At 53.8% G+C, this 24945-nt stretch overlaps 1 protein-coding gene and 1 long non-coding RNA gene across 9 annotated transcripts in view; one reads left to right on the forward strand and one right to left on the reverse strand.

Annotated features, from left to right (window-relative positions):
* FMNL2 (formin like 2) overlaps window positions 1-24945 on the forward strand; it is a 125760-nt gene that overhangs the window by 8284 nt on the left and 92531 nt on the right. The window lies entirely within an intron of this gene.
* Window positions 1-24945, reverse strand: part of LOC308197990 — a 39121-nt gene continuing 14176 nt past the window's right edge. The window contains exon 2 of the long non-coding RNA XR_013953505.1: window positions 1-24945. This exon is cut by the window's right edge and continues 13010 nt beyond it. This is a non-coding gene — a long non-coding RNA (uncharacterized lncRNA).

Genomic DNA, 24945 nt, shown 5'->3' on the forward strand with positions numbered 1-24945 from the left:
TTTTCTTTCTTTTTTTTTTTTTTTAAATACACATTATCTGGCCAGAAGTCATTTTACTATAAAAGGACTTGGGGAGAATATAGATTGTACATCTGTTACTTGTTTGTCTCCAAAATGACTGTATAGTCGAGGCCAAAAGCGAAGAATAGAGGGTTGCACAAATTGGCAGAGTTTCTGAAGTCTTTCAGAAGCCAGTAATTAAAGCGAAGAAGCAAATTGTTGAATCCAGAAATTCTGGTTGTTCACCCATCCGATGTTCTGGCTTGTCCCTCTCCTGACTCCTGTCGTCCCGCGTTCCTCGTGGGAGGCAGGCGAGCCGCGCGCATCCATCTGCCCCCGCTGGGTGCGAGGCACCCGTCCGAAAGGGTCCGGGAGCGATGGGGATGGCCCCGTGGAGCTCACTGAGCGGTTTTCGGACAAACATTTCCAATTATTTAGTGTGTTTGGGAGTGCTTCAAAGGGCTTTCTGCCCGGCTCCGCAAGCCTCGCAAATAGAGATCAAATGAATCGCTCTCACAAATATTTAGCTCGAAGTGTGGCCGAGAGGGAGCTTTGATCTTGTGTGGGTGCGCGGGAGCCTCTGCGTAGCTGCGGCCCCTCGCCGCTCTGCGAGATCCGCGCTGGGTTTTTCTTCGCTCCGCCGCAATAACCCAACGCCGCACGTGCCGGTAGCCGTGTTGCACGCTCAGAGGCAGGCGTGACGCCTGGCACCGAAACGGGACGCGGTGGCCAGGGTGCATCTGGAGCAGCGTGAGCTTTGGCGAGGGGTTGGCCCTAAACTAGGCATGCCCAGTCGGTCGTGTGTTTGAGCATCGTGGGGCACGGCACCCCCTACAAAAGGCATTGCCTTGGAGATTTATCTGTCGGTGCGTCTGCACGAGGTGCTGCTCGGTGGCCAGGCTACCAGAGCTCTTCGGGGAGGCTGAAGAAGCAAGTGTGGCGTAATGACAGTTATTAACGTAGGCTGTGGATTAGGCCGGGAAGAATTTGGTAATAATTTCAATCCCTCTGTGATCACATCTAGTTTACGGATAACTCTGATTAGTTGTTGCAGATCTTGTTCTCTAAAAATTGCGTCGCCTTGAACGAGGCTGGAAGTTGTCACATCTCTGCAGTGATCCTCTCCCCGCGCGCGGGAAGGGGCCGTGGAGCTGTGAAAATGCAGCTCTGCTCCCTTCCCGAGCTGCAAATACAAACGCCTGTTCTCTCGATCGTGTAAATGAATAGCCAAGTATGGTAAACGCACATCATTCTTTTTGTTAAATAAAACACGAGCTTTGCGCTTTGCAGCATTTTTCACCCGTGGATCTTTCTCCAAGCCTTGCTGTGCCGCAGCGGGAAGACAAGGGGTGAGAGTTATCGTCGTCATCTTTCGAAGAATAAAGCTGGAATTGCCACGAGCCCCCAAAACCGAGCAGCAGAAGAGGGATTAGAAGTAAATGTCTCCCAACTTCCCAGCACTTGCTGTAACCAGTGGGAAAATAAAATGGAAATCCTCGCTGCCTCCCCCTGTGAACATGTGTTTGACACATTGGGAAGCCCGCTGTGCCTCTCCAGCTAGCGTGGTGATTTGGGACCCGGCAGCTGGCATTTGGCTCTTTGAAGTCACCTTTGCAGACCCATATGAGCTTTCCTTTAAAGCCTTTCATTTGCCTCTCTCAGCTACGCAGAAGTCGAAGAGCAGCGTTTTAGTTTGTTTATTTTCTGGCATTTTAGGACATCTTTCCTCTCTGATGAATTTAAAAATCTCATTTTACCATCTCCTGAGGTTTTGTCTGCTCCTCATCTTCTGCTCCCATTCTTCATTTTCTGCTGTGTTCTGGAGGTGGGATGTCGGTCTTTGTCCCTCTGTGCGTGTGCACGTGTGTATGAATTGAAACGTGCTTTTTTGATGACGAGCTGTATTTCAGAACTGGCCGACCTGTGAGTCCAGACGAAGGTGGGAGAGGATACCTTCGTCCGCAGGCAGCTCGCTCGGGCAGAGGTGGTTGGTGCAGCGGTGCCAGCACCGAGCAGGCTGCCTGCCTCTCTTTGGAGAAGCAGAGGCACTATCGGAGCTGTGCTGGGTCTTGGTAAAGGAAAGAAAAGGAAGATGAAAGGAGGTTGTGAGGGTCTAAGGAATCATCTTGACTTGGGAATTACTTCTGTGTCTTCTATCAGTAGAAGAAAGACTAATTTCTTCTTTAATGTGGAGATGGCTGAGTGCATGAATGATGTACTCGAAACACCGGGGGAAAATGCTTTTCTTTTTATTTTGAAAATGCACTTTTATATGAGAAACCGTAATGCCTGGAATAGGTATTCAAGGGTGATTTCCGTGTGCACATTCGCTGTGCTGAATGCATTCATGAAAAGTAAGAAGTTCAGCTGGCTGGGATCCAATGGCTGGAAAATGGGAGAAGAGAAATTTAGGAAGCCCAATTTAACACTTTGTATTAATTAAAATAGACGAGCACCTGTGAAGGTTTCCATGCTCACGTACATGCCTGCTTGCCCTCCCTTCCAAGCGAGGTGTGTCTCACGCAGCAAGCCCGCTGCGGGGCCATCGGAGGAGCGGCGGCTGTCCTGCCACTGCTTGCCGCGGGAGCAGCAGAGATCCTGCCCGAAATCCAGCTGCGTACACCTGTAACCCCAGACTGCTGCGCAGAGCGGTGTGCAGGTGGGCTTCCTCTGTCCTGAGGAGGATTTTGGCAGAAGATGAAGTGCTTCCGTTAAAATATAACAGAACTCGTGCGAGAGTTTACGTGAGCTGCGTCCTTTTGTGTTCAGCAACAGCAGGATCCTTGATCAGCAAGGGTGATGCAAATGAATTTGTTGTTCACAGAGGGGCAGGAAAACCAGCTCGCAGTTCTCACATGCTGATACTGCTCCTGCATCCTCAGATACGGCACTGATTACAACTGGCAGTCGGTGGATCGCGAGCACGCTGCGTTTTCTGTTAAGATGAGGAGCTCAGATACCCACAAACAGGAGGGAGGCAAAGACTGATCAAGCGTGAAGTTCTTCTTTGGCACAGAACTCGCGTGGCTCGAAGAGGCAAGGAGATGTACAGCCGAGAAGGAAAGGGACTTCTACTTGGAAAGCTCAAAGCTGTTGTTTATTTGTTTTTGCTAACATTTGCTTCTGAAGGAGGATCTTTGTTAAAGGTGAATTCCCTATTCTGTTTAGCCAGTGGAGAGAAAATTATCGTGATGCGCCTGTAAGGTGTTCAGTGAATTAATTGTCCATTAAAGCCAGATTGCTCTCAGGTGCTCCAGGATCCTCGAGGTGTGGTAGCCCACGCAGGCAGAGTATTCCTCATGTTTCTAGTACAAAACACAGCTCTTGTATTGAAACCACCCAGGGAGTGTACATAAATAAGCACGTGGAGGTGTCTGCATTGAGACAGAAACCTGTTGTAATTTTTCTAAGATTAACCTACAGGCCTGCGTGGGTATGTTCTCCCAATTGCTGCTGCTGTGCCGAAACATATGCCGCAGAAAAGACAGGCAAAACAGAAAACCTTCCCCTCTGAACACTGAAAAAAATCCTTATTTAAATTTATTCCATTTTCAGAAGTGCTCAGTTGAGGAATTACTCGGGGGAAAGTACCCTCCCGAGGCAGCGCTACCCCAGCGGTGCCCGCGTTGTGTGTGCAGCGGGCCGCTCGTCCCAGCGGGGCTGGCATCTCGCAAGAGGGCCGTCGTTCAGAGCCTGTTTATTGCAGCGAGAGCTTTTCTCACAGAGATACTGGCGCAGAATAGGGCGTCTTTTGCTGACACGTAGATCGGTGTAGCCAAAACACCGGTTAAGGCCTTGAGTGTGGCCGCCCTTATCCTGCCGGGCTGTTCGTGTGGTTGACCTTGTGCTGCGTCGTGTTGCCTCCACGGACACATCTGCCGTTTCTGTGTAGAAGCTGCTGTCTCCAGCTTTTAGTAATGACCTAATTTTGGTTTACAAGTTGCTGCTGCTACTCGGGGTGCCGGGGGCCTGGCTGCGGGCTGCCTCCTCCTCGTGCAGAGCCTCCTAGTTTGCTTAATCCCTCGTTCGCAGTTTTCGGTTTGCAACGTTGCCTTTCCTCACGGGAGCTGGGCGCTGGTGCGGCATCTGAGTGCACTGCAATACTAAGGATTTAGGTGGTGGTTAAAATAGAGCAGATCAGTAGATTTATGGATTTTCCTGGCCAGGCTCCATCCTCGGATGTGTCTGCGCGGGTCCCTCCGCGGGGATGTCTCAGAAGTTGCGCGTGGCGGAGAGCGCGGCTCGGTGCTCGGCAGGCGCGGTGCTCGCGTGGTTCTTCTGCCGCGTTACTGCCAGAGCAGCCCAGAGGCTTCTTAAAGTGCAGATCGGGAGGTCTTCGTCTCTGCCTCTTGCTCCAGGCCTTCTGCCACGTGGCGTCTTCCAGGCACCGGGCAGTGCCTTTGCCGTCCGTCGCCTGCTGGGGTGGCCTTCGCTCCCGCTCAGCCGCCTGCGTAGGGGGCAGGAGAGACCTCGGAGGGCTCTGGGAGGGGTGCAGGCGTTATTTACTGCCCGTGTGGGATCCTAAAGTGCTTTTAGTACTTTCATGAGTGCTGGCCTAAGTACAGACTTGGCTTTGGGTTGTTGTGCTTTGTTTGTGGATCCATGCAGTGATGTGGGCAGCGCTGTGGTCTTGCACGGAGAAGTTAGGAGGAGCCAGGCTGCAGGCTGGCACATCGAGCACGGTTGTTGGAAACGTGAAGGGCTCCCTGGCTTCACTGCAGGCGTAGGTTTTACATTAACGGGACGCTTCGGACTCGGCGGAGGAACTGCCTTAGCAGCCTGCGCCGTCTCCCCCGAATTATCTTGAAGGCATTTCTAACTTTGTGGGAGGGAATGCGGCTGAAGAAATATCAACATGCCGTGAGCGAGCACACTGTGTGAGGGAGCGCGGCTTAAATGTTTCTGCGTTGGTAGGAGGCAGAAGCGTGTTGTTTCTGCCTTGCTTGGGGACTTGGGCAGTGGGTAAGCCGGGGGCAGGGATCCTGCCTACCGGGCTGCTGAGCAGCGGGGGAGCAATTTGACAACATTTAACGCAAATTCATCGTGACGGTAAAAGTTTGAAAAAGGGGGGTGGTGGGAGGGCTTTTGGGAGCGTGCTGACCCGGGAGGCGCACAGAGCCCGGGAGCAGCGGGGCTGGTGGCGGCCATGCCGGGCCCAGGCCGCATCCAGCGCGGTGCGAGCTGTCGGGGCGCTCCCAGGCCGGGCTTCACCGTCCCACGGCTGCTGCGCCTCAGGACCTTGCTTCAGTGGCTGCCCCCTCACAGCCGAAGCTGGCAGTGCTGTGGGGAGCAGCGTGCTCGCCGTGGTCAGGGAGGCAGCGGGGCACAGCTTCCTTCTGCCCTGGTTATCGCATCGGTCACCTGAAGGCGCGTGTCCTGAGAGAGGCACTGTCATCTGTTACCCCGTGTTACATCACGTTAGCATTACTTCTGCGCTCTTTTTGCTCTTTATTTTTCATCAGGGCGGTCTGTGACTTACAAACTGAGCGGTTTGTAAAGGTCCCTGCTTTCTCTATCACCAGCACCCCGCGGTGCTCGCACACCCACCTCATAGCTCCTCTTTGCGCAGTATGAAGTCTTGCAAATCTCAGGTAATTGTGATGCCATTTTTTTCTTTTCTTTTTATGTTGTATTCCGGCCTCTGGAAAATGTCACCAAGTGCTGCAGCTCGTAAGAAATGAAAGAGAAACCGTTCCTTTTTACGATTTGGCCTGCTCCCTCGCGAGGGAGGAGGAGGTCACTGGAAGGGCTGCGGGCTCTGTGTTCCGCAGGCTTGTCAGAGCCTTTCAGTCCTTCAAGTCCCCCGGCAGTGCCCAGACAAATGGTCACAGGCTAATGCTGAAGGGCATTTGCCTTAAAGCCAAGCCCCACGTCTCCTGCAGACCTCCTCCCGGCCCCGCTGGGAGCGGAGGGCAGGACGCGGAGGCCGGTTATCGGGCTGCGTCGCGCCGGGCGGCTGGAGATAGCTGCGAGGCGAGGGGACGGCCTTGGCCCAGCGCCTCGGGACACCCGCGCCCTCCCGTGCTCGGTGGCGCAGTGGGTGCGGGCTGGGGGCGGGAGGGCGAGGGAAAGCCTCTAGGACTGCTGTGAGCCAGCACACGCGTCCTGTGAGTCAGAGGAATGGCCTCCTCTGCTTGCAGGTACGGGATGTGGTCATCTGTGCGGGCTGGTGAGGCACCAGTTCCTCAGCCCCCAGATCTCTCCTTCTCTTCTTGCTGGGACTGCACCCCCGGGGTTAAAACCTTGTTGGTTTTTTTTGAGGGTTTCCCCATATCATCACATCCGCAGGAAGGAGAGGACTTGGCAGAAGATGGTGCCGTTTAGTGCAGAGCATCGGGAGCTGGGATGTAGAGCCCCGTGCCCCACGGCTCGCCCGGCCCCGCGCACACCGTGCCTGCGCTCCTCGCCGCTGTGGCTTTGTCTTCTGCCACGCGGCTGTGTCGGTCGCGATGCTGCTCACCGAAACCTCCGTGCTGTACAGGTGCCCTGACACATGAATGAGCTTTGTTGTGGATTTTTTTTTGTGCGGGTCGCCCGGAGGCTGTGTGTATGCCAGCACTCCGTGTGTAAACAGGGAGATCCCTGGAAGCGCATGTTATTCCCCTGCTCCGACGGTTTTTGCCGTATGAGATGTATGGCTTGTTTATAACATCTGGTGGTTACTGCTTTTAATTTGAATGCCGCTGATGTTTCTGAAAGATGCTTTTCATTACGTTCGTGGGGCCTGATTTCAGTGACATTAAAGGCTCTCCCACTCCGAGAGTGATACAAAGGCATCTTGGGGGGGATAGGCATTGGGCTTGCACTTTGTTTAAAATCGTGCTGCCTGGCCATGCTGGGGGCAGGGGCAACAGCAGCAAAAGGCACTGCCTTGTAAGAAATCTTTGTACCTAGGTCAACGAGGACTGCTGGTGATTGTGTGCGTGTAGGTGCAAATCTAATCTGTTGTCCTAATCTGACAAATTTATGAGGAGTTGATGCACTCCAGAGGTGATCTCTGCTCCTCCTTCTCGGTCAAAAATACAGTCTTCCCGGTAAGTGTGGTAGTTCTTTGAATTACGGGAGTGGACAAATGGTTTTTGTTCACTTGTCTGAATGCATAAAATGAAATTAATACCCGTAGTTCTCTCAAAGAACTTCACTGAGGCAGTTGAGGGCAGAATTTGGTCTGCCTTTTGTTAGTTTTAATCTACAACACACTGCATTCTTAAATTAGAGAAGATTCATCCTAGAAATGTACACAGTCAACGCTTTGAAATACACTGAAGCTCTGCATTTTCTACATAAATTATATACAAAAAAAAGCAAAGTTCGAACCGTTAAGCTTGCAACCAAGCCTCTTTCTTGCAGATGGCGAGCTGCTGGGCAGCGCAATGAAAGGCAGATGTCCTCCCTGCCTACCCAGTTGGGAGCAGCAGGACCGAACTGCGGAGTGCTCGCCGCCGTGTGTTGTTTCACATGCCCGCAGCCAGCTAGCACGGGCTTCGTTTGCAGCCCTGCTCCAAGCGGCAGCCTCCAGGGCTCAGGGGCACGGGGCGAGCTGGCAGGAGCAGGCATCGTCCGTGTGTCAGGGCTGTGCCTTTGCTAACCCCAGAGCACTTCTAACGTGGGTAAAACTACTGAGTTTTCTTAGCCTGGCTCTTTTCGGTAAGAAATTGAAAGTCTTGGGTTGAAGATTCAGCCTCAGACAGACCCTAAATAGCGGCTTCACTGAAATAGTTGATGCTTGTCACAGTTACGAGCATCTGTAGATAGTCTGACAAGAGGGACAGAATAATAGCTAGTGTCGTTAGCCTAGTAGTGGTGACTTTCATGTCATTGCAATTGCAAATTTAATTGAAAATTTAGAAGCAAAACCAACTCCTTTCTGTTTATGGTATTATCTCCTTAAAGCATGTATTTATTTCTGAATACAGCATATTATATATGAACTCCTGAAAAATGAAAAGATGGTTTATTTTGCCTTAGGGAAAGCAACAACCATACTTAAAAACATCCCAGAGTAGACATCTTTGGAGAGCATTTTACAATTGGGTTCCTTCCTCGCTTTCTGTTACATGCTCAACCCTCGGACTAACTAGAGTATAAAACTTTCACATTAATATGCAATATCTCTTCCGAAGATCTCCCAGAGCCTCTGGCCTGTGGCAGCTCCTCGTGGCGTGGAGGGTACGTTACATGCATAACCATTCTGCTTGTAATCTCAGTCGTACACGATTTAGGATCTGCAGAGGTTTTTACTGCTTTTTTACTTACTCGTTAAATCATCTGGAAAACATATTTAAGTTTTTATGTCATACTTTTTTTTCTAATGTAAAAGCAGTCTAAAAGCCAATGCAAGTGTTCTTTGGTGCGCTGCACGGAGCGCTCGGAAATGACATCCCACTGCAGCGGAGCGTCTGCAGTCAGCACAGGGTGCATAAAGATCGGCTTCATGATGTTTAAAACCTGGTGCACAGGTTCCTGGTGATGAGAAGTGTCCTTTACCTGGTGAGCTCTCAGACTGCTGCAGCGGCCCCAAGCTTCCCTCCTGGACTGATGCTGTAATGGCCCAAAGAGAAAGCCCACAGCCCAGGTTTTTCTCTTTCCTTTCTGAATGAATACTGTAACCGTGAAGCAGACAGCAGTGGATACTGCCCGTGCTTCCATTTTGATGTGAGGAAAAATGACACACAGTGTAAATGGCATTGCTTGCTTCCCGCGAGCAGGTGCCCGCGGTGACTGGATGGCCCTGGCAGACCATGGCAGACTTAGCGTTTTGGCTTCTAATCGAAATACGCTGCTGTAATTCTTAAAGGGAAAGCGAAACCCACGGCCTTCGATAGAAAGCTCTTTGCTGCTAAAAGCAAATGGGCAGGTGCAGCACCAAGCCCGCTGCCGCTCCGTAACGGGTGCTGGGGAGATGCTGTGCGTGGTGCTCACACACCTGGCGTCACGCTGTGGTGAAAAATGCCACGGAGGATTCTGCTGGAGGGCCATCCAGATGCACAGCCCAGGGCATTTAGTACTCGGGAGCAGGTAACAGAGAGATTTTGGGTTAGAGCATTTCTTTATACAGGAATGTTAGTTTAAATAATGCAGCCACAATTTCTAGCCGTCCTGTTCGAGTCCATCTGCTGGTGTATTCGTCATGCCCGAGTTCAGTGCAAACTGGTGTGGGCTGGCAGTGAGTCGCTTAGACACGTTGCAGATAGGTTTTATCGTCTCGTATTTGAACTTCACCTTTCCTTGGAGCTGCCCTACGGCCACAGATGCGGAGTTACCAGACTTCATATGTGGAATCCTCAAAAGCTGTTCTTTTTAATGTCAAGTAATTTTTATTAATTTATGAATCAAGAAGCCAGTAAAACCTCAAGTGAGATTTAACAAGCTCTGTTACCAGCGTTTATGCATAACAGAAAAAACACAGAGCTTTGTTCATGTATTCCCTTTCTTCTTACTATCCTGCAGATGCGTTGGAAGGGTCGAGTACAATGGAAACGATCCTTTGATGCTAATTGACAGCTAATCAATTAACTGCTTCCAAGTAACGACGAGAGGAGGCAGTCTCACATTCTCTCAGGTCAAGTTTAATAATCACTTTGGGGAAGAATCCCGATGAGAAGCAAAGCGCTGTGCCGTTCAGGTAGAGCACCAGAGTGCTTACCAAATGCAAGAATTGTGCAGGCTTTGGTAACGTGACAGTAACGTGCAAGCCGTGCGGGGTGGCCAGGGAAAGATACTTGCCCAGGGCAGTCACCCCTCACCAGACCAAATGAGATTTTCTCTCTGAGAACGTATGATGGGAAGCCTGACTTCCAGCGCTGTAATTAGAGTGTGGTTTTCATTTTAACTTAAGAATATTAGAGCTACAAATCCACCAAAGTTACAGCCAATCCTTTGGGTTCATGAGGGACAGATGCTTGGAAAAAACGCTGGGTATTAAATGGACAGGCCGTGTATTAAATGCCGGTATTTAGGGCAGGGGTCTGCAATCCGTGTTTCCTGAGGAAATCCAGGAAAACGGACACCCCCTGCCCTGGGGGAAGCGGAACAGCGAGATGCGGGTGACGGGGCGCCCACGCTGCCCTCTGCCTGGGTGATCAGCGTTACCAGCACGGGTGTGCAGCAGTGGGAGAGTTGGTTTTCCTCCTAAGCTGCTGCTCGGGATATGCTAACGGTCTGTAAAACAAACAGACAAACAAAAAAAAACAATTATTTCCAAGCAGTAAATAACCTGCGAATGCGTGGAGCTGCTCTGAATTATTTAATACCCATCGTGTTTCTCACTCGCAGCAACAGCTTTATCGGTTTATTGTAACGTTTGAGAAGACAAGGGAAAGATTTGCTGTTGTCTGTTCCTTTTGTTGAGGTTCTCAGATGTATTTGTCTTGGATAACCTCCTCTTTCTTTCCATGTTGCCACTGCCTGTGGAAGGCTCTCTCCCTTCCCTTTTTTCCCATGGGGAAAAGCCTGTCCCTGCCTCAAATCTCCTCTGCCAGGAGGGTGCAGACCTTTGGAAATGGCAGGGCTCCTGCGCTGAGCACTGTGGCAGAGGCGTACAGTCCTTACGGGTGACGAAGCACCTTGGTTGTGTGTGCCCGGGCTTGTCACTTCACATTCTGCATCCCGACGGTTTGCAGGCTTGTTTTGGTCCTTTTTTCTGTGCTCAAGCCTTACTCTGAAGACCTGGGGGGTTATTTTCCCAACTCGTGGTCTCCTCGGATCTCAGGTCGTTGGTGAGCCTGGTGCGGTTCCTGGAAATGCTCTTTCCTTCTGCAGGCTCTGGTGTCCCGTCTGGTTCCTCCCGCTGGGGCTGAGCACACAACCTACTTTTCTGTACCTTAATCCTCACCTGGCCAACTCGGTGCAGCTCCTTTGCTTGCAGGTGATATCGCCTCCGGATTTTCTCTCTGTTGGGTCTGCAGGTCTCCTTGTGTGCTCCTTAAATGGCTTACGCATAACAACGAGGACAATTCCCTCGTAATTTCCCGGACTACCCAACTAAGACTCAGTCATTCAGCACCTCAGCGTGCAGGTTATTTACAGCGCGGTCGGCCGCGGCCCCGCTCAGCCTGGGCTGGAGCAGGGCACATCCCCTGCCTTGGCAGAGGGCTGATGCCTTGCCTCGTGCTGCCACAGGGCAGGGCTGGCAGCGTGTTCGGCGCTGGGAGGGAGCAGTGCCGCGAGGCAGGCTGCTCTCAGCTGCCGGCGGAGCGCTGGGGCTGGCTGTCATTCCCCTTCTGCCAGGAGAGCTGGTCCGAAACCAACTTAAACACGGCGCGATGCAAGGGAGCGTGGCTCTGGCCCACAGATGTTTAAAATGAATCACGCTGCTTGTCTGTATTTCTCAGCTGGGGTTAACTCCTGCACTATGGAAAATAAAAATGGGCTTTTTATTGCTTCGGAGGCCGCATTGTTGAGCTAATGCCATGGATGCTTGGTGATGAATACTGTAGCACCAAACAGCTGTCTCTGAGAGCAATACAGTTGGGAGGCAATATGCGGCTTGCCCGGCCAGCCCAGCGAGATGATGTGATTGAATCACGAATAGATAAACAGAGCTTTGTGTTTCTCTGTGCTTTCTGAGCGGGGCTTCTCTTCCCCCGAGTTCTCAAACATCGAAACTTAAAGGAATGAGCAAGGAGTAGTTCGGCTAAGCGGCGTAACACACCCAGCAGTGCTCCTCCCTGCTAGGTTTCTTACGATAAACCTCCGCAAATTTCTTTGAAGGCAGCAGCATTAATGACGTGACAACTCAAAAGCAGCAATAATAATTTTTGTGGTCATTAATTTAGGACATGGATCGGAAAAGCTTAGGAGTCCAAAAAGCTGGGATGTGCCTAGGCTCCGTCAGCCTGATGCTGGCTTCTGACAGCACCTGGCCTTTCAGGTAGGCTGCTCTGACAGACCAGACCGATGTAGGAATATATGCAGAAGTGTAAGCATGCCTAATTAAGAGCTGATTGACTAATACTTTTATTATGGCATTGGTGAGACTGCTGGCAGAGGCGGCAGCTCGGGGCGTACCGGCACAGGGCAGAGGAATTTGCTGTGAGCGGAGTTCCCCTTCTCGGCAGCGGGCTGTGCGGGCACCACAGCTGCTCGTGGGTGAGGTTTTGGTGGTGCTCAGGCACACCTGACACCAGCCTCAGGGCCACCACTGCCACAGCACGGGGACAGGCTAGCGGGAACAAAGTTCACAGTGAATACGACTGAACGGGTGTTCTTCCGAAAATCTTTCTAGCAAGTGTTTTTATACTAGGTTAAAATGTATTCCAACACACGACGTTCATTTTAACTTTTCAATTTCTTAAAACTTTCGCTGCGGCAAACCCAAATCTAGGCTCATCAGGGCAAAATGGTCCTAACCGAGAGCTGTTTATCGACTCTGCACTGTAATAAATCTTGGTTCGTAGTTCTTGGCAGTCGTTGGCTAGACGCAGCGGTACAGCGGAGAGGAGCAGCACAGCATTGCTCCTGAACGCAACTGCTGGGAAGATGGGATGCAGGTGGTTAAGGGCAACTTAAGAGAAATTAATGGTTGAAGGTGGATGAGATGCAGTGAAACGAGGAGGCAGTATTTTAAATACTACCCACGCTTTCACTGATACGAAGGTTTTGGCCCGTTTGTAGAAATCGCCCGGTGAGCTGATGGAGCGGAGCACTGCAAGGGAGGTTTCGCTGAAAGATGCTCATCGTTGGACATGGAAGGTGTTAATCAGGAAAATGGGGCGTCCTCCTAGAGGATATTAGTTTAATTGCAGTTCAGATTTTCTGCGCTGAGAGGGAATAATCAGAGTAATTTTACTCGACTAGGGAATGGCGCAGAAAGACATCCCTTTGTGGTGGGCAGCATATTAGTGATAGTTACCGGGAGAGGACCGCAGTTCAAAGAGTTTCTGTAGCCTGGTGCTTATTTTGCTGCGCTTCAGCCATTAACACTTGGGGACGAGCATCTCACCCTAATTAGGCCTTATTTCTCAACTGGCCATCTGTTCACTGAGCCCTCTCTAAATCTTCCTCTGCTGCAAACCCTCCTCCGGCCGCGCCGAGGTCCCGGCTGGCTCTGGGCTGCTTTTGTGTAGCAAAACAAGTCAGCGCCGAGTCTTCCTACCCTGGACCCGTGAGTAGCTTGTACTGCCGAGGAGTTTTTGGATGGACTTAATAAATGAGTCTATCTGGACAAGAAAAGACCCAAAAGACACACATGACAGCGAGTTAACAAACAGCTATTGAAGACAATGGCCTTTTTCTCAGCCTCAGACTGTGTGTCTCTCTGGCTGCGTTTCTTTTTGTGAAATGCCAGGGTTCTTTTCTCTCCTTCCCCCCCTGCATTTAAACTCCTTTTCTGTCCAAAATCGTCATTTAACTCTCCTAAGACTAGCGCTTTTACGACATCTACTGCAATATTTTTTGCAGGCGCTGCATGCGTTGGAGATTAGTCTGGCCGATCAGCTTTCCCCGAGCGCAGTGGGAAATCCCTTTGCTCTTACTGCTTAACAAAGAGAAACGAGAAATCGGGGAAGGTTTCACCTTCCTGCTCTGCGCTGGTGTGACAGCCCCCTGAGCGGGGCGCCGCCTGGGTGCACAGCCCGCGGTGGGGACACCCACGCGCAGAGGACACCGCGAGTGCCGCGCCTGGCCGGGGCTCACAACTCTTCCAGTCCAACAGGAGCATGAGACCCGCGCACGCCTGCAGTCCTCTGGCCTCAGGGGACTCGAGAAGTATTTAATATCATTTTTTAGCTGTGTACTTCCATTTGTCATTTGAGTGCCTTAACGCCTTGGAATTGCAGAACTTGGGAATTCTCTGATTCTGCAGGCCTCTGCCATTGGGGTGCTGTCCCCATGCTAGCCCCGACGCCTCGGAAGGAGCCAAGAGAGGGCGTATAGATCTGACAGGTAGCCAAAACCCTGAACAGTGCTCTTCTGACATGGGGTTAGAGAGCCATTTCTGTGTAGGGTTTGTTCTACATAACACCGGTGCAGCTGAGAGAAAAGCCGTGCGGAGCCGCGCGCCCGTGCGCGGAGGGTGCGGTGCGGTGGCACAGCTTCCCGCTGGGCCGGGACCAGAAGGCTGTCCTGGCAGCGTGGCTGAGCAGCCCTCCCCTGGGGACAGCTCGCACCAGTCGCCGCGCCAGCCCCGAGCCTGTCAGCGCTCACCTTGGGCAGAAAGACGCGGGGTCGCAGCCGGGCTGCCTTGCCGGTGAGCGGGGGGGTGGGCGCCAGCTTGCGCGGCCACCTGCTCCTGCTTGCGGCCAGGGCTGGGATTATCAGCCACCGATACGGGCGAAGCCCTGGCGGTCCTCCTTCAGGGGGATGCGGAGGAGAGGGGCTCGGAGGTAAAGGTTGCGTTGCAGTCGCAGAGCGTAAGCAAGGCTCCTTGGAATTGCTAAAGAAGGAGTTGTTTCCAAGTTGGAGGAGCAGCAGTGCAGTCTGTGGTCAGCAGGTAATACAGGCACGTATCCTGAATGAATTGTCTCTGAAAATAGGGCAGTAATGCCGTTTTGGACTCTTGGGGACTTTGCGCTTTCACAACATTCAAGGAGAGAGCAGAGGTGAGGCAGTTGCCATTTCTGTTAAACACGTCAGCCTGGTTTTGGGGGTCCTTTACCTGGGAATATTTCCGTGATGGCACGAGCAGGATTTTGGTCAATCTTGCCACGTTTTGTTTGTGACTGTAACGTGTAATTTAACATTGCCCAGGTGATCCGCGCAGGCTGATTTTCCTTTTTGGTGTGTCTCAGCAGTGCTTTGAGGTCAGACTTTCTTTTCCCAGGCTTTTGCAACGTGCTAGCGCATTCGGTCTGAAGTGATGCATCGTGGCACGGTGAAACGCTTCCCTTCCATAATATCACGGTACATCTTAGCGCTGTACAACTATATAAGAAGAAGTTTAGGGACACATATTAAAGCTTTCTATTTTCTGTCTGTTTAATAAAAGCTGCATTTGCTCTTTGTGTATATACAATTCGTGATTTATTTTCAGGAAGGATGGAAATTTTGTCCCTATGGTAGCTTCTCGTGAGTAATCAGTTTCATCCTTCATATTTCCTGTGTTTTCTTTTTTAGCAGAATGCAGCCTCCTTAGAAGGGTTCAATTTACATTTAATTCACATTCAGTTCTGTATATATTCACGGTCAAATTCTGTTTTTAGTTAACTTATAGACAACTTCATTGACGTCAAGAGAGGCTGGATGCATGTAGCAGTGTGGCTCTCCATGATTTTATGCATTTATTGCTTTCATTTTGGCTCGCAGATACAGATCTCTGGTGTCTGTCATTACAAAGAACAGATGCCCCTCATTTCAGACCCAAATTTATTCCTATCCCACACAGATCTGGTTAGTGTTCCTGCCCTGTTATTGTTGCACGCTGCGCAAATGCATGTGAAGTGGGAGGTCATGGGACCAAGGATACAAGCAGTGATATATGTTTAAGTTCTGCAGTCTCCCAGCATTAGCAGTTTCTCACTCTGCTCTTTCCACATTCTTCCCTTGGCATTGCTGCAGCTGGGACAGAGCCGCAGAGCAGATTCGCCGGTGTGTGACCGTGAGCGTGTTGGTGTCCTGTTGGTGACGGCGGCTTCTGGGCGCTGGCCTGCGCCGGACGTTTGCACATGGGAAGCTGTGAAAGCGTGGCCTGTGTGCGCTCTGTTCCCTGGCGAGCTGTGGATTTGTAGCTGTGAATGAATCAGGAGCTGCACCTTTCAGCTTTGATGCTGCCCTGCGTCTTTGATGCCTCCTTCCCGACGCGCGGCGAGCCGCGAGCGCTGCCCTCGTGCCCTGCAGGCGTTGTGTGTGGGGTCGGGAGGGGTGGGACCCCGCTCTTCATGCTCCAGTTGCACTCGAGATGTGCAGGCTCTCACCCTGCTGGCACCTCACGTGTGGGCAAGCTGAAAACGGGCCTTCGGTGCTCCTGGTGGGGAGCCCTGAACCGTGCAAGGGAGGCCCTGACGGAGCAGCTCTAGTTGGCGTGATGGGAGCTCCTGCTGAGCCCCGCGTGGCGCCACTAAGCACAGCCATCCAAAAAAAAACACCCCAAAAAACAAAAGATCACCTATTTCAACTCTTTTTCTTTTTTAAAACAATGCTTTTGCATACTCTTTATAAATAATGCCTCGTATCTGAGTTGTAGGGTTCCTGCAGAAGAGCAGGATGGGACTTGCAGCCGAGTTCCTGTTGAATCACCGAAAAGCTCCCGAGCTGCCGCTCTCTGTCTTGACCCTACCCCGGACGTGACAGGTCCTTCGGTCCTCGGTGTCCCTGCCGGGGCTGCTGACCGGGTGCCAGCGAGCGCCATCTGCCGCGTTCGTTTCCACGCGAGCGCCTGCGGAAGCAGCCGCCTGCACCCTCGCAGCGGTCGCCGTGCCGCGTTCCTTGTGGCCAGCGTGTCTCTGGCACGTGCCCTGCACCCTTTGGCTGTCTCGTGGCGTTGTGTCCCTGAAGCACCTTTTAACAGGAAAATGGGGGTCTGGGGGAAAGCAGCAGCCTGCTCTTTGCTGGGGACGGCGCGAGGTGCCTGCGGCCGCCTCGCCTCCGGGCAGCCCCGAGAGCAGGGGTGGGAGCTGAAGCAAGGCAGGCACTGGCTCCGGCTCCTTCCCTTCCCCTCTTTGTTGCGGGGGTAATTTATAGGTGCTGATACAAAAGCTCCCTGTTGAAGGCTCATTGAGTTTAATGAAGTGAGTTTGCTGTGCTTGGAAATGAAATAAAAACCCAGCAAGCCAGTAACCTTGAGACAGGAGAAGAGGGTGATTAAAATGCTTTATTCTGAAATGTCCGGGATTGCGAGCCATTCACGGATATACTTACTGATTAAATAGAGTCCTAACTAAAAGTTAAGGATCAGCAAAAAAAGATTGTATTAAAAAAAAATATTGATACCAGGGGAGTAATGTCTTTCATGAATCGCTTCCCGAGAATCGCACCATAGACACACGGGTGCTTCCCAGTCAGATCACATGCCTGAACATATACTTTTTGCATTTTTGCGCTGGGGTAATTGTAAATACCTGCCTCCGTTCGCAGAAAGGCGTTTCACAGGAGCTTCTTCCTCCTGTGAAATTACAGCTCCAGCGCTGGACTTGCCGGAACATATTCTCGTCCTCAAAGCCGCTGCTTTTCCCCCCGAATTTCCCCGTCCCTCCCGGCTGGGCGGTGCTGCTGCCGGCGGCGCCAGGGGATGGCAGCAGGAGCACGGGGCCCCTGGCCGCCAAGCTGGCCCCCTTGTGCAGGGCAGGGAGCGGGATGGGGCTGGAGGCAGGAGCCCTGCTTCGTATCGCCCTGCTGGGGTGCTGGAGGAAGCCATTCGGAAATTGGAGCTCTGTCGGAGGATCTGTTCAGGGGAATAAGTGCTGTGCACCCCTGGCCTCGGTTGTGGCTGAGGACCTTTAAAAGTCCGGAGCGTTAACATAAATAAATCCTCATCCATAAAGGTAGAACGAGCTTAGCCTTCCCTGGCTGCCCTCAAACTCCTAAAGCAGTGTGCTGTACATATCCATCTGCACAAAAACATTTAGAGATCCGAGGGTACAAAGTAAAATCTGCTGCAAAGTCTTGGCTGCTGCAAGGTGGGTGTAGCCCCTTCAAAAATAATGTGCTTGTGTAGCCATCAGTGTTGAATTCAGGAACGTAAATTCATGGGATTGTCATAGATAATTAAAGAACCGATATCCCGTGTGTCGGTCGCACATCCAGACGGGGTAGCCGAGGAGCAGCAGTGATACCAGCCCAGGCTGAGCCCAGCCTGTTCGGACTGAAGCTGATGAGGACGGCACGGCCGGATTTCAGGCCCGAAATGGGAGCTGTGCCACACGGGCACCTGGGCTCGTGTTTGTGCCTCCGGCCGTGTCGGAGCTGCCGCGGAGATCGCTGCTGCTGGCTCTGCTAAAGCCGCCTGAAATGCGGCACACCGGGGGGCTCTGAAGCTCTTGCTCGGGTGTCTGGCTGGAGCACGAGCTGCTGGTAGAGAGATGCGGTAGGAGAATGCAGGGTAACCTGGAGAAATTTGGATGGCTTCAAATTTGCGTGAGCTGAAACCAGCTTTGTGAATCCTGTTGTTTCTCTGAACAGCTCGGCGTTGCTCGGTTTTGGGGTATTTTTAGATGCAAAGCGCTCTGCTCTAGCGCCGAGGGGATGGGGTTGTTAGCGCTTTGATGTGGCTGCACGGGCACGCACGCTCGGCTTTCCTCGGCGTTTGGTCTTCTAGCGAGCGAAATGAAAGAAAGAAAGTGAGCCTGGGTTTCTCCAGCCCCCTGCGTTTAGCAGCGCCGCTCGCTTGGTGGTTGTAGCGCCTGCTGGGCACCCGGAGATCCCTTTTAGATGTATTTCTGGTTTGTGTCTCCCCCAGCGCCTCCTTGCTGGATCAAGGGGCCTTGCCTGGCCACTTTGCCTCCTGGCCTGAGGCAGGGGCTGCTCTGAGCCAAAGCAGGCGGCCACCTTTGGGGGCAGGCCGGGAGACTACCAGGGGAAGCCGAGCACCAGCCCCTCTTCTCTAGCCCCTCTCTGTGGGGACGGAGGCAGAAGGGACTTTGTGGGCACAGGGGCTGCGTTTCTGGGCCTTCACCTCGGGGACGAGGTGTGCGCCGGGCTCGTGTCCCCTCACGTCATTATCTGAGGGAGCTGGAGGGAGCTGGGAAGGTGCCTTGGGAGCTCTGCTGGTCAGAAGTGCCTTTCTGGGGGCCGGCTGTTGGCGTTCGGAGGTGCTGGGCCGCAGCTGCCGGGGCTGGCTTCGGTGCCTTCCCCCAGACGTCGAACCGGTCAGGTGCGGGAGGCGGGCGCGGGCCTGGGCCTGGATTTTCTTGTTGTTTTAGCCATCATGCTAAGCGTGGCTTCAATGAAAAGCCTTTATTTTCTTACACCCACGTGCGTGTTTACTTCCTTGTCATACCTCTCGGAGTTGAAAGGGCTCTTTCATGAAAAAAAATTCCCCGGCAAACAGGCGCTTTTGTTGTGGTTTGTGTGATGACGGGCCGGGGAGAGTTTGTCTGCGCTTCCAGCGGGAGCGCGGCCGATCCCGGCGTCCGCCCGCTCCTTTCTGGCTCCGCGTGCCCGAGCCGAGGTGTAGGTGTGGTGCACGGTGCTTCCCGGGGCAGCGGGACACGCGTCCCCCAAAAGACAACGGGATATGTGCCCCCCGAAGGGCCGCGGGACGCACGTCCCCCCAGCCTGCCGCTCTGGAGCGGAGGAGGAGCGGGCCGTGGGCGATACGTGGTCGGCGTTTCAAGGCAGTCCCGTGGCACAAGTACTCCAGCACACGTTTGCACTCGGTTGCACTCCTCTGAGCGTTGCTGCTTGTGCTTGTGTGTGGATCAACACTAATGGCACCGGCTTTGATTAAGACGAGGGGGACGGTGCCGGCAGAGGGCCTGGCATGGCAGCAGGGAGGCCAGCCATGTCCTGCGGTTCGGCTTCCAGCAGCAGCCATGAGCTGGGCATTGGGGCTCACCTGGCCCTTAAGAGCCACACCGTGGCTAGTATTCAGGTGTTTGCATCCATTAAGCCTCAGAGAAATTAAAACAAAAAATGCCCTCCAGCTAACTTGGAGGGTTTGCAGTGAAAGGCCCCTGTGTGTAAAATTTGCTCCCAGAGCTCGTCACCATAAAACGCAAGAAAACAGCAAAGGCACAGAGTGTCCTGCTGCTGGGCTTGTGGCGCGCACCGAGAAAATGAGAGCAGAGGTGCGTGTCGGTAGTGTTCAGGATACGATTTTGTTACTGTATGTGAGTGCTCACGTTGCATTATTTTGAAGAAGTCTCCTGTTTCGAAGAGCATACCAACAAACAGAGCGAGATGTCAGCTGGGGCTGCCCCAGCCCTGCGGTGCCCAAGGCCAGGCCGGGGGGTTTGGGCAGCGTGGGCTGGGGGGGGGCCCTGCCCGTGGCAGGGGGGCTTTGAGGTCCCCTGCAGCCCAAACCCCTCTGTGGCTGTGAGCTGTCTCAGGCTCATGAAGGCAGAGTACCCAGACTCCCTTCCCTCCTGCGCAGTGACGACTGCAGCACGGAAATATTTGGGATGGGGCTGCCCGGGTGGGACCCTGCTCTGACACCGCTGCCAACCCAGAGCAGTTTAAGCCCCAGAGGTGAGTGAACGCCATGTCCTTGTAGCGCTGGTGTTGGTGATGTGCAGGGGTGCGGGTCCCGGCGTTTGGCACCTGCCGGGAGTTACGTGGCTGCAGAGCTCCCGGCCTCGCGCGTCGCTGGGACCCGAGGAGCCTCGGGGTCTCCTGCACAAAGCACGGCCAGGGCTGAAATGAGACCCCAACACATTACCCAGCGTGAGAAGAATGCGGCCCTTCTGCTGCCTCTGTGTTTGATGGTGTTGAGGAAAGAATCCAAACAAGGTGGGCTTTTCTAAAACATTACTATTATTTTCCTTCCTCTGGCCCAGCCGCACGTACGGCTGTGGGGGCTTGGTGCTGCTCGTTGTCCTGGGGCTGAGGCTGGGTGCTTAGAGCGCTGCCGGGTGTTGCTCCTCCGAAAAACTTGGTTGCAGATGAGCCAGCAAAGGCATTTCCTTCTGAGCATTGATAATGTATCGGGGTAAGCAGCTTTGCAGTACGGCTGCAGCAGACAGAAAATTCCCCCCCCCCCATTCTCGTGTTCCATTGCGATGATCCCTTTCCCAAAACGCAGGAGCAGCCGCCGGCTCAGCCTCTCTCCGTCCGCCTTCCAGCTTTACCCCGAGAGCGCCTTCTGCTTCCCCTCCAAAGCTGCTCGCTCCAGCTCGGCGCGGCGCTGCCCGCAGTCACCGTGTCACTGGGTCAGCGGCGCATCCCCGGCCTCGGCTGGCACCCGGAACCCTCCCGCGGAGCTTCAGGGTTGTTTTGGCCGCGCCGCGTGGCGCCGTGCCACGTTTTTCCAGGCGGGACGTCCTCGGGTCTCAGGGCAGAGAAGGAAGCTCCTTAGCGAGCTGGAGGATGGAGCAGGCGTCGGCTCTCGTGCTGATCTGCGTGCTCCGAGGACCTGGAGAGAGAATGGGAGCCTAGCGCTTCCGCAGAGCGAGCGCTGCCTTTGTTCTGCTGCCTCCCGTGCCCGAGCAGCCCTTTCAGATTTGTTTATAGAGGCTTTCTAGATGTCTGCCTGTGAAACGCTCGGCCCTCGAGGGGATAACAGAAAAATTAAGGGTTTTCGTTTGAGCTGCAAGCCTCTCCTCCCCGCCTGGAAATTGCTGGCGATGCGCTTTCTTATGGCTTTTAAGCCTTTGGGATAAAACGGGAAACAATCAGAGGTCAAGTGAAAAAAGAAGTAGTTTTGCTGAAGAAGGAAAGAACGAGGCTGAGATGTAGGTCAGATGCACACAGCGCAGGACGTGCAGAGCTATTTGCTCCGGCTAGATTGCACTTAGACTTTTTGAAGTTCACATCTGGTGAGCAGATTTAAGGTACGAGCCTGCAGCGTTTGCGTAGTAGTTCCTTTGCTCGCTTTCTAAAAATACAACTCGGAGACCTCCCTTTTGGTGAGGCGTTGGTGCTCCCGCTGGGCTCCTCTCCCCTGCGCGTCGCCGAAGCGGTGCGCGGCAGGTGGATGGAGGCTCCTTGTTTTTGGGTTGCCGGCCGCCTGCTGCTCAGACTTTGCGAGCCTGTTTGGGTGCAGGAGGGGAAGGTGTCAGCACGGTTTCCGGCAGGTTTCCAGCGAGCAGGAGTTTGTTTCTCCCTCTGGACCCCAAGCAGCCCGGCGGGGCAGGCACAGGGCTCTGGGTGAGGGACGGTGCCCGTGCGCTGTGCCTGCTTCTTCCTCGCGCCCCGCTGCTCCGCAGTGCCGATCTCGCTGGAGGCGCTCCAGGCTTGCGTCAGGCAGAGCCGGCCCCAGCCCTCTTTTCCTCCGACTCAAATCTGGAAGAGCTCTGTCGAAGGCAGCAGAGCTGCGGAAAAATATTTATAGACAGGAAGGGAATCTGGTCTCCCCCCACCCTTTGGCAGGGTAACTATCAGTTTCCTTAAGATACGCGCTTGGCAGCGGCGAAACCTAACTCATCCTGTTGAGCATGCTTCTCCTTAGCGTTCGTCAGATGCAAAATGTCATGGCTTCGTCCTGTAACTTAATTTCTTCCATTCGGATATGTGTTAGGAATGAAGTCAGCCGCGGAGATCACAAAGGCAGCATTGATGCGGTGGTCCCCACGCGTCCCCCCGCGGGAGGAAGGAAGCGGCAGCGGGCTGCCAGCGCGCTCCGCACCTCGGCACCGGAGCGTGCCCGGCCCCTCTGCGGGACCACGGGCTGGCTCGCCCTGCCTGGAACCACCGCAAGAGCTGCTCGCAGGCCCCCGCCATCCCAGGCAAGCGTGGCTGAGAAAAGGAAAACCGTCTAATGTAAATGAAAACACCTAATCGGTGTGTTGGACAGTTGGGAAGCTGCCCTGTTTGACCAGGCTGCAGCTGCAGGTTCGTGTTCTGTTCTGCCCTCGCGTTTGAGACCGGGCAGGCTGCGACCTGGGGATGGCTCTGTTGCCACTTGCAGCATGTGAGGAAAAAACGTGTAATGTTTCTGCACCTCTGAGAGGGATGCTGTTCACCTTGAAGCGGCGAATGTAGTCCTTTCAGGGCGCATCAGAACTGAAGTGGCTCGGTTGAGCACGGGTTAACGTGCCTGTGTGAGGCTGCGTTAAACGTCCAGTCATCGCGGCGAGGAGCAAGCAGTATCTCAGAGAGGGAGCAACAAGTGAGCAGAGTTTTCTATGGAAAACTCGAATAAAGTCATTTGCTTTCCTGACTCCCGCGGCGAGGGAACAAATCGGTGGTGAAGGATGGGACACAGGCTGGCGGAGGCACACGGCGCCCTTGGCAGGCTCAGGGCTGCCAGCCGCAAGGCGCGGGATCAGCCAAGAACCTACACTTCTTTATTTTTGTTTGCCGTGCACCTCGGTGTTTGGCTTAAAGGTTGTGTGTTTTTGTATAAATAGCCCTTGGCGGGCTTCAGCTGAAGACATAATCCGGTTAGTCGTTGCAGTCCCCTCCATGCCTACTCGCCCCTCGGCTTCCCTCTTTTCTGGACTCGCTGCCCTGTGGAGCTGGCACCTCCTCGAGTCGGGGGCGCCCCTCCACACGCCGGTAGGCTGCTTGCGTGCTTATTATCCCGTTTATTTCAGAAACAGCAATTTTCGTGCCGAATAAAGGGGAAGACTGAGAGCGTTGGTGCGCTGCGGGACCCCAGTGCTCCCCAGTCACCCCAGTCCCTCCTCTCCTCCCCCGTCCCAGCTTTTTCCTGCACGGCCGCTCTCGGGAAGAGATTTTCAGCGGTGCCAGGATGAGCAGGGCTTCTGTGCTTGGGATGCGTATGCGTATTTTGGTGCTTGGGATCCCACGGGACCAATTCCAAGACCTGTTTTATTGGTGACCCGTTGCTCTGGCCGGCGGGGGCCGTGCCCAGGCCTTGCAGCTGGGGCGCTGTCACTGCTCGCCCGGGCTGGCGAGTGTGTCGGCGTGTGTGCGCCGCGCATCCCCCGCCTGGTGTCCGTCGGAGGCGATGGCACCGAGGTGGTGTGGGCGCAGGGCTGGGAGGGCTCCCGCCCCGCTGCCTGTGGTCTGGTTGTGCAATGGCCGTGAAGCAGCCGAGTCCCGTAGGTATAATTACGCGCTTCGCGTTGTGGGATGTGCTCCTGGGCTTTCTTCTCGGGGATCATAAATTTTTTGAGTAACGCTGCTGCCCGTATCCCTGAAAGTGGCCCTTGCACAATCCTTTCCAGGAAGGGAAACGGAGCGCAGTTTGCCTCGCAGAGCCCGGTGGAGGAGTTTAATATCTTAAATTCCCTTTAATTAAAGGTGAGGAAACCGAGATGTGGAGAGATTAAGGACCAGTTTTCTAAGGGAGCGCAGCGGCTAGTCAGGACTAGATTTTCAAAAGAGCCCAGCTCCATTGAAGTAGCAAATGAAGGACCGGGTCTTCAAAGCACCGCGCTGCGCTGGACGCCGAGCCCTCGCGGCAGGGCTGTGATCGCCGCTGGGAACTGCCCCCCGGGCGGAGGGAGGGCGTTCCTCTCCCTCTCTAGGTGGCTGTGGGGATGCTTCCATCCCAACTAGCCCCCGCTGGCGTGGGGAGAAACAGGTGCTTGGGGCTGTGAAAGCTTTGACTGCGTGGGTTTTGCATGGGGGGTCGGGCACTGGCTGCGCCTGTTCCCCTGCGTCGGCCGTGAAGGACGGTGGCCTCGGCGGTGGGTGGCTGTCCGGTCGAAGCACAGATCTGGAAGCGCTGGGGTCTGCCAGCACATCTCCAACATCACTCCGTACCGCATGTGTGTCCCCTTCCCTGCTGCGGCCACGTGGGGTGGCCGGACCCGTCCTCCCGTGGTGCGCCGCCTGCCCCGGCATCTCCCCGGGGCTCCGCTTGGACGAAGCCGTCAGGAGAAACGAAACCGTCATCTCAGAAGAGGACATCGCAAGTATGGATAAGGCTGTGATCTGATTTGGTGCCCTAGCACTGGTATTAGCACCGGAAATAATCCGTGTTTTCCCTGAAAGCCTTTGAATTCCGTGGAAAAGAAAAGGACACGAAATAGTCTGTAAATGTTACGGCAGACTATTTTCATTGAAAATACTGAACACGAAGACCATAAAGTAACCCGAGACATCATGAAAGCATTTCTTCGCCGGTGATTACTTTGCTTGGAGCGGAGACCCCAGCGTGGCAGAGCTGCCCGAGGAAGGAAGGCGGGATGGGGTGTGTATTGTCCCGTGATATTCTAGAAGAAAAATGTGTAGCAAATTAAAGAAAAGGTATTTTCCTCTTGAGGTGCTTTGAACCGTGCTGCGTATGCCTGAAAGGCTGCTCCAGGAAGCTCGCTGCCAAAGAGGAATGATGAGGAAGGAGAACCCTGCCATGGCATCCCCCTCCTGCATTGCCACGGGTGGGAGGGAGCGGGGCTGGGGCTGTGGGTGGGGGCGCACCGCATTTGCTCGCCCCGTTCCCATCCAGGTAACTCCGTGGTGCCCACTGGGGGGCCAGTGCCCTCCCGTCCGGGCTTCTCGCCT

This window comes from Anser brachyrhynchus, assembly GCF_964034855.1.
Source record: "Anser brachyrhynchus genome assembly, chromosome: 7".
Taxonomy (NCBI): Eukaryota; Metazoa; Chordata; class Aves; order Anseriformes; family Anatidae; genus Anser; species Anser brachyrhynchus.